The following is an 8,268-nucleotide window of genomic DNA, read 5'->3' on the forward strand; positions in this document are numbered from 1 at the left end:
GGTACTATATGAAACCTCAAGATGAAGATGAAAAGATGCTTTGTGTAGTAGTTTCCAATCAAAGTGACAACCTCGAGTGTTAGGGTCTTCAAAAAATCACTTTCTTTTCCAATTGATGACCTCATTAGGTGGGACAAATATCCTATATTTGCATGAGGTTAAAATCATGGAGCTTGTGCTTCATGTTGTTCCTATCAGTAATTTGGTTAAGAGATAAAGGTTTTTGTTTGGATTAAATTAAAGAAAAAATGGGGGTTGGAATCCTTATCTTTCCTAGAGCTAAATATATAATGCAGTGGGGTATGAACCCCACCATTGGACTATGTGAAGGCTCCTTTAGTTAGGTAATCAATTTCTTGCCTTGGCTAACATAAATGTTACCAACAATGCATAACAACGTGTTTGTATGGTCAATGACCTTCGGGTCAATTCCCCTTGGCTTATTTGTGGTGATTTTAACATGATGGGAGCATAAGAAGAAAAAAGGGGGGGATTGAAACTTTCTTAAAGCCTTTCTCATCATTATTTCGAGGAGTGGGATTCGGCTTAGAAACCGATGGAAAATCATTGATGATTAGACAAATTTTTGCAAAGTGTCCATACTCATGGCAAGTGTTACATTTAAAAGGAACATGCCCACAATTAAGGGATCAAAGATGGATCCACCCCTTTAATTCAATTTATATTGCATCACGCAATCCCTTATCAAAATATATTTCCATGCATATTCTATCACAAGTGAGAATACAACCATTAGGCTCTACATGGGTTATATAATGACCATACTTATTTATGATTGCATTGAAGGTATCCTCACCCCAGAAGAAAATAGGAAGATGCAAAAGTCTAACCCAAATCGGGGTTGAAGATATTTTCATGTCCATATTGAAACCAATGGTCCAATGGGATATGATCTTTCCCTTAGAGCTTGTGAAGTAAGGAGCATATCTAAAGACAATATCTCTAGCTTCTTTCCTTTCAAAAACAAAAATAAAGAAACCTTTACCACAATAAAACATTGTAATAAGGTCACGATCACCCCAATTCTTAGAAGTCCATTCAAAGATAGTGTTATGCTTTGGGCCACAACCCTATAAATTTACTTATTAATTCTCTCTCCTTCAATATACTGATATTTTGAGGTGCCACAGAAGAACCTATGTCCATGTTCAGAATGGTATCTGACCATTTGGCACATATACTATATTCATAGATGGGATTGCCCTATGGAGAATGGATTTCCAATGTGAACGCACAAAGAAAACCCTTGAATCTCCAATAGGACATGATCCCTTTGAATCTACACTGAAGGACTATGATCTATTTGCTTCTTTGGAGGCAAGCAATGATTTCCCTCCTCAAATATAAAATGAAACTCAATGATATGTAAGTGTGATAGAATCACCTAAAGCGAGGTGGTGATGACCAGGAAACCCTAGATGTAGCAAGAGCATGGCCTCTGCTTCATTCCATTCTCTCTTTTGATATATTGGTTTCCAATGAATTTCATAAATGTTCTTATATATACATAGATATATATCATTTATTGATAGAGTTTAAAAGAAGGTTTTTTTTTAAGAGCTTTTATAAGAGGATTTTTCAGCATAAATCACATTCCAATGCATTTGTCGACGCGTTTCGAACCAACGAGTGTGGTTCATCATCAGGACAAGTTGAAGATTTAGATCCAAGCTGCATGTTAAATAGACAGAGCAGAACATCCAATGGCTATATTTGACCAAGCAACGGCTATATTGAACTGGTCAGCTAGAATGGCTAACGGCTATATTTGGCTGGGAAACAGCTAACCAGATTGGACCAAGGGATATGGACAGGAGAACATAATGGTTAAAAAATTAGTAATTCAGTTAAATGCCTATTACCATATTTAAATTTAAATTAATTAAGGGAAATAATTAGTTAATGAAATGACCTATATTTATGTAATATAAATAAAACTTTAGTTAATTAGTTTAAAATCAAATATAAACTAGATAATATATTTAAAAATATTAAAATATATATATATATATATATATAATTAAAGTTACATAATTAACTAATTAATAAACTAATGGTAAGTTAGTGTTTGTTAATGACTACATTCGGATAATAAATAAATAAAAAACATCATGGACAAAGTGAATGTTAAGTAATTTAAAAATTATTCACCATACACATCTTGGAAAATACTAGACATGCAAGTAATTTAAAAAGTATTCACCATACGCATGTTAAGTAATTTAAAAATTATTCACCATACACATCTTGGAAAATACTAGACATGCAAGTAATTTAAAAAGTATTCACCATACGCATCTTGCAAAATATTACACATGCAAGTAATTTAAAACCTTGGTATGCAAAATGCGTGAAATCTATATAAATTAGAGTTAAGGAAACTAAGGGTTTTTATGAGTTTGTGGAATAATAAAATTACTAATTTATCAAATTATACAACCTTGTATTATTGTCAAAATTGATGGACTAGCCATGTTCACCACCCCATTTTTTCTTGTACTAATGTTCTAATGGTGTAAAGCATGAGCTAAAATATGACCAGCAATAAAACCTATTTTCAATTATCTAACCAGATGTAAAATATAAATATATAACTTATATCCATTATAGGCCATATTTAATGTTAGTAATAATATCACTCTTAAGAAAAAGATGGCATCTTCTTTAAGAAGGAGATTCGAGTTTGCAAGGAAGCCTTGCATGCTCAAAATTCTTCCATCTCATGTAATTGATGAGAAATTCAATATTGAATTTGAGAGCTCCACTTGACTGTACACTCCTTCCTTTTATCTTCTTCTATATTTTCCAAGAGAGACAATGAAGAGATCTAAGGCCCCAATAACGACCTCAAATAAAATCTATATTAATTAGATTTGTACATAATAGCTAGTTGTTAGAAAGCACAATGAGTGTTGAGGTTACATGAATTTCATTCTGGTGCATTCGGAGAGATGCGATAACAATGGCTTCACTTTGTATCCACTACATGTAGCAAACTTTCGATGGTTCCTTAAACTCGAAGTTTGATTTTACATGGCTCTTGATGGCATTCATTGCACCATCAAGAGTGGGGGTTTCTTATTCATTGTCGAAGTTGGGATTCTTAATAAGCCCAAAGATGGAAGCTCGGCCAACCCTAATGCATGACATGGCTCTTTAGTTGAAGTTTTTTGCGAGAAAGGCACACAAAACCTCTGTGGCTCTCTCGATGGCACAAATCCACCAGAAAAAAACCCCTCATTCTTATCAACCTAGGTCGACTGGAGAGTTAGAAGAGTTGGAATAGGGAAGGGATTCAAAATTTTATTTAGACCCTCAATGGGAAGTCCTTCCTTTTTTTGGTCTCTGGTTTGGACTATGTGGTGAATCTTAAGCAGAATATAAAGAATCAACTTAGTTTTCTTACATATCTACAACATCTTCTTCACGAAGGGAAGCAGCTTCAGGATCTATCTCAACTGCAGGATTATAGTATTTCAAGAAATTGCACCATGGTCTTAATTTTGAGGTTGCAAGGGGGTGCTTCGAGATCCAGGAACTAAGAGGTCAAGTCTCTTATAAGGATGTGACGTGGGGTAAGGGACCTAATCCATCATATTTTCCACAATACATTGCAGGACCTTACATTGTCGAACAGCTACAACAATTGTATGCCCTGGAGGTAAACCTAATAGAGGTAAATGACCTTTTTTTGTTCTTCAATCCAAGGCAGTGATTTTCATATTGAATGTGTTTCGTCCCAGGTTCTATGCTTTGCAATAGTGGGTTTTTACAACCTGGACCAATAACTGTGACATATACCTATGTTCAAAAAGTTTTTTTCATAGTTCAGTTTGACACTTTAGAAGACTTAGAGAGAGTACTGAAAGAAGGGCCCTAGTTTTGGGAAAGAGTAGGGTTTTATATCACCCCTTGGTTCCCAAATTTTCATTCCACAACAATGGTAGTCTCAAAGATGCCAGTATGGGTGAGCCTACCAAATATCCCCCTCCCTTTCTAGCACAACAAGGTTCTCGGGGATATTGGAAATACTTTAGGGTCATTTAAAAAATGGATGTTGAAATAATGGAGAAAGGGTTATTCACCTTCGCCGGAATATGTGTAGAAATAACCTAAGTAAAGTTCTACCCAATTGATTTACCTAAAGCATAAAACCTTTCAGTGGATCCAAATTCTAGATTATGAAAGTACGACATTCAGATGTTTCTTATGTTTCCAAATAGGACACTTGCATGACACAGTCCCCCAGGCAAAAAAGAACCCAAAACGGAAAAAGGGGCAAGTCTACCACAAAACAAAAGAATGGAAGCCTTTTGACCCCTTCCTCATAGAGGATGGGGGGGGGGAGAATTACAAAGAACCCATAAAACCAAGAAGAAGGGAGTACTCAATTACAGGATGGAAATGCAACCCACAAGCAAAATGGAATGGAATCAAAAGTGATTCATGAACCATAATAACAAAAAGATGTGGCACACAAAGAGGATGGGACAGTGGGCACAAAGAGAGTTCATGTTTCAGCAAGTTTAGATTCAAAAAAAAGGAACCCCACCAGAGATAATCGTGAGTGATTTGGCAATGATTCCAGCGGACCTCCACTCAGGGGGATGGCAGAAGGTCCAAAGAAAGAAAGGAAAGAAAGAGAAGTTAAGTGATTACATTAACACTTAACTTCTCATGTTTCTTTTATTTTTTTAGTTTTTCTTATGCTCATAAGCCTAGACGCTGCTCTTACTGAATGTGGATAGCATCTACAAAATGTAATTTGTTCCTTTTCTCAAAATTTGAAACAAAATTACATTTTTTTCTCTTTGGAAAAAAATAATAGTTAATTATTGACACAAGCAAGTTACAACACATGGAGGCTAGCTATTTCTATCCTTTTTTTAAGAGTGAGTGTAACTCTCTTGTATTAAGAGGCATATATTGGCTTATCAATTATGAATTAACTAGTGTGCATCTATCTTATATATGGATATATCATGCATCTAAAGGGATCAAAACCCTAAAGGTGCAAACCCACCCTTAAGATTTTTCAATCTAAAATGGAATTCACCTCGAGGGAATTAATCCCTCTCCACACATGATAATTCTAGAAATAAGATGGATTTATATTGGTTTTGGTATATATATATATATATATATAAACAGAGGGGGGGTACACGCGCATACCCAATGTTTGATTAGGAAAAAAAAGGTGGTCAACAAAATTGTGCGTGTGTGTGTGTGTGTGTGTGTCTATATATATATATATATATATATATATAAGAGAGAGAGAGAGAGAGAGAGAGAGAGTACACGCACACACCCAATTTTTGATTAGGGAAAATGGTGGTCAACAAAACTGTGTATGACTACCACTCACTTAAAACTAGACATTTGATGTGGCATGCTCTTTTTGATAGGGTGTTAACAAGGAATCAAATGTTAAAACTAGGTACGAAGGGTATGCCTTATTTGTAGATCCAATGATGAAATAAATGAGAATTTATTTCTTCAATGCCCATACTCAATCGATGTTTGGAAATAGGTCAAAAAAATTAGTCGGTCTACCATTGAGTTATATTTGAAACATTAATATGTGAGGAAGGGGTTGAATAAATAATGTTTCTTTCCTTTCTTAGTCAATTCGGGAATCTGGATTGCTCACAATCACATTACATTTTAAGATAACTTATGACTTTCCTTCCAAATGGCAACTCAAATCAAGTCACTATTGCCTCATTCAACATTTGCTAAAGTTCAAAAAGCACCCAGAGCAATGTGCTTTCTTCGATGAAGCTTACAGAGCTCTCATTTCTATTATTGGGTTAATTTTATTCTCCATATTTCTTAGGCTCATTTTTCTCATTTTTGGGAAAATGGTGGAAGCAAAAAAAAACAATGTGGGAGAGTTTAGCGCTCTATTGTACTTGATAAAACTTACACATCAAATTAATATAATCTCTTTGCAAAGAAAGGACAACTCTTAATAACCATGAATTGGATGAATGAAGCTATAAATATCATAAACAACACTTTTTACTACTTGGCACATCTTTTAAAGGATTTGAGATCCCAATTTTAGGCTATAGAAGCAAAGGGTGGAGGCTAGCTCTCTTTCAAAAGTTGGCTTGGTTTGGATGAAAAGAGTTTTATACATGAAGAATTTGAAAATGATAATAGGATCTCTTGTAGATAGGATATGTTGAGTAATGAAAACGGTTTTATAGATGAAGAATTTGAAAATGATAATAGGATCTCTTGTAGATAGGACATGTTGAGTAATCTTTAATTTTATAGTGCTTTGTGTTACATATGTATGGAAGACTTTTTTATAGAGTTTTTTAATCTTTAATTTTATGGTGCCTTATGTTACATATGTATGGAAAACTTATTTATAGAATTTTTCACTAATGTAGAAACATTGTAAAGACATCTAGGAAGCTTTTAAGATAACTAGTATCTTAAGGTTCAAGCATTTTTTGGACACTATATTTGGGAGGTTTTTTTTTTCTTCTTCTACACAAAGCACATTAATAAATTATTATTATTATTTTAATTCTCTTTGAGTTAAAAATACATTTTTCTTCAGACAAAATATATATACTACATGTCAACTCAATGTTAAACATTAAAAAAGTTACACCTCTCAAATTGAATAACACACTATCAAAATATTTTAATCATACAAATTTTTTACTTTTTATATAAAAATTTAACATTAAAAAATTTATTTCAAAAATATATTAAAACATTTTTTATTATTACTTTTTTTAATATCATATTATTAATATGAATTACACATTAGGTTATATTAAATTGTAAATAACACTTCTCAATTTAAAAAAATAATAACTATAATATTTTAATTAAATTACTTTCTTTTAAATCACTCAATACGGAAATAGGTTAAGAGCTCAAGACCTAGGGGCATCTAAAAACCTACCTTTGAGCAAGGTAATTTTAGATGGTGTGGTTTTCCTTGAATAATAATGATGAGTCAGCATGCATTCATAAATTATGAATAATAATTATTGATAATTGTCCCACTACTTATTATTAATTATGATAATTTTCTCGCTATTTAAAAAAATATGAAAATATAAATATGATATTTTTTCCCAAGGAAAAATCGTAACTTTCCATTAATTTGAAAAATTACATATAGTAGATGTTGTTGGCATATGCATAATTGTTGGTTGTAGCCATTCAGGTAGTGTTCAAAAATAATAAGTTATGGCCGAGGCCATTTCCAAAAAAGAGTTGTACATATTCACCACGCAGGGTGTGCTCGATGTGTCTAGTGAACAGAGATATAATCATAAATATATACATAAAGCAACATTGTGCATTAGCTGAAAATATAAACAAAAATTTAGGGCATATCCGCCCTAGTATATGCCCTATCAATGTAGGGCCGGTGATAGTATTGATATTGTTCTGCACCAATATGTTCCTGTATCATCCACAGGCCTCTGGGATGTGTCGTAGCCTCCTTGGAAAGTTTGTCAGCAGCCTCATTGTGTTCCCTATAAATGTGTTGACAGGTAACAGAATTAAATTGAGTCTTGAAATCCAAAATTTCATCCAAGATGTTTCTAAGTGAATGTGCATGGCAGTTATTGATGTTATTGAACCAATTTATGATGATTTTGGAGTCACCAAAGATCTGTAAATTATTGCAAGAGTGTGCCAGTGCAAAATGCAAAAGGTGCCTGAGAGTGATCAGTTCAACATAATTGTTTGTTCCCTCTCCCAAGCCTAGTTGAATTTTGAAATGATGATGTTCAGATAGATGTAGAATAATTCCACCCCCACATCCCTGAGCTTGAGCGGCGTCGTCGAAATATGCCCATGGTATGGTGTGATCAATCACCTCAGTGGTGCAGGTGTGGTTTGTAGGAGTGTGTGTTTCATTTGGGATCTCATGGTAGGCAGCAACAATTTTCGTTGTAGCATGTGGCCATCGGGCCTCTGTTTCCTTGAATATAATTTCGTTCCTGGTCAGCCAGATTGACCAGCAGGTGAGGAGAGGGAGACAGTGGGTTTTAGGGCTATTGTTCATGGCAGTCCAGTTGTCCCAGGCCTCCGGAATTGATTTCCCCTGCCAACATCCAGGTTTGGAGAGTAGGTTTAATACTTGTAGCCATAGTTGCGCACTCATCGGGCAATGGAGAAACAGGTGATCATTTGTCTCCTCGGCCTGTTTACATAGTACACACCAATGTGGACCGCAGTGAGATCGATGCATAAGGTTTGCTCCAG

This window comes from Pinus tabuliformis, chromosome Q (genome assembly GCF_031772625.1).
Source record: "Pinus tabuliformis cultivar Carrire ecotype Pingquan chromosome Q, CPIR1, whole genome shotgun sequence".
Taxonomy (NCBI): domain Eukaryota; kingdom Viridiplantae; phylum Streptophyta; class Pinopsida; order Pinales; family Pinaceae; genus Pinus; species Pinus tabuliformis.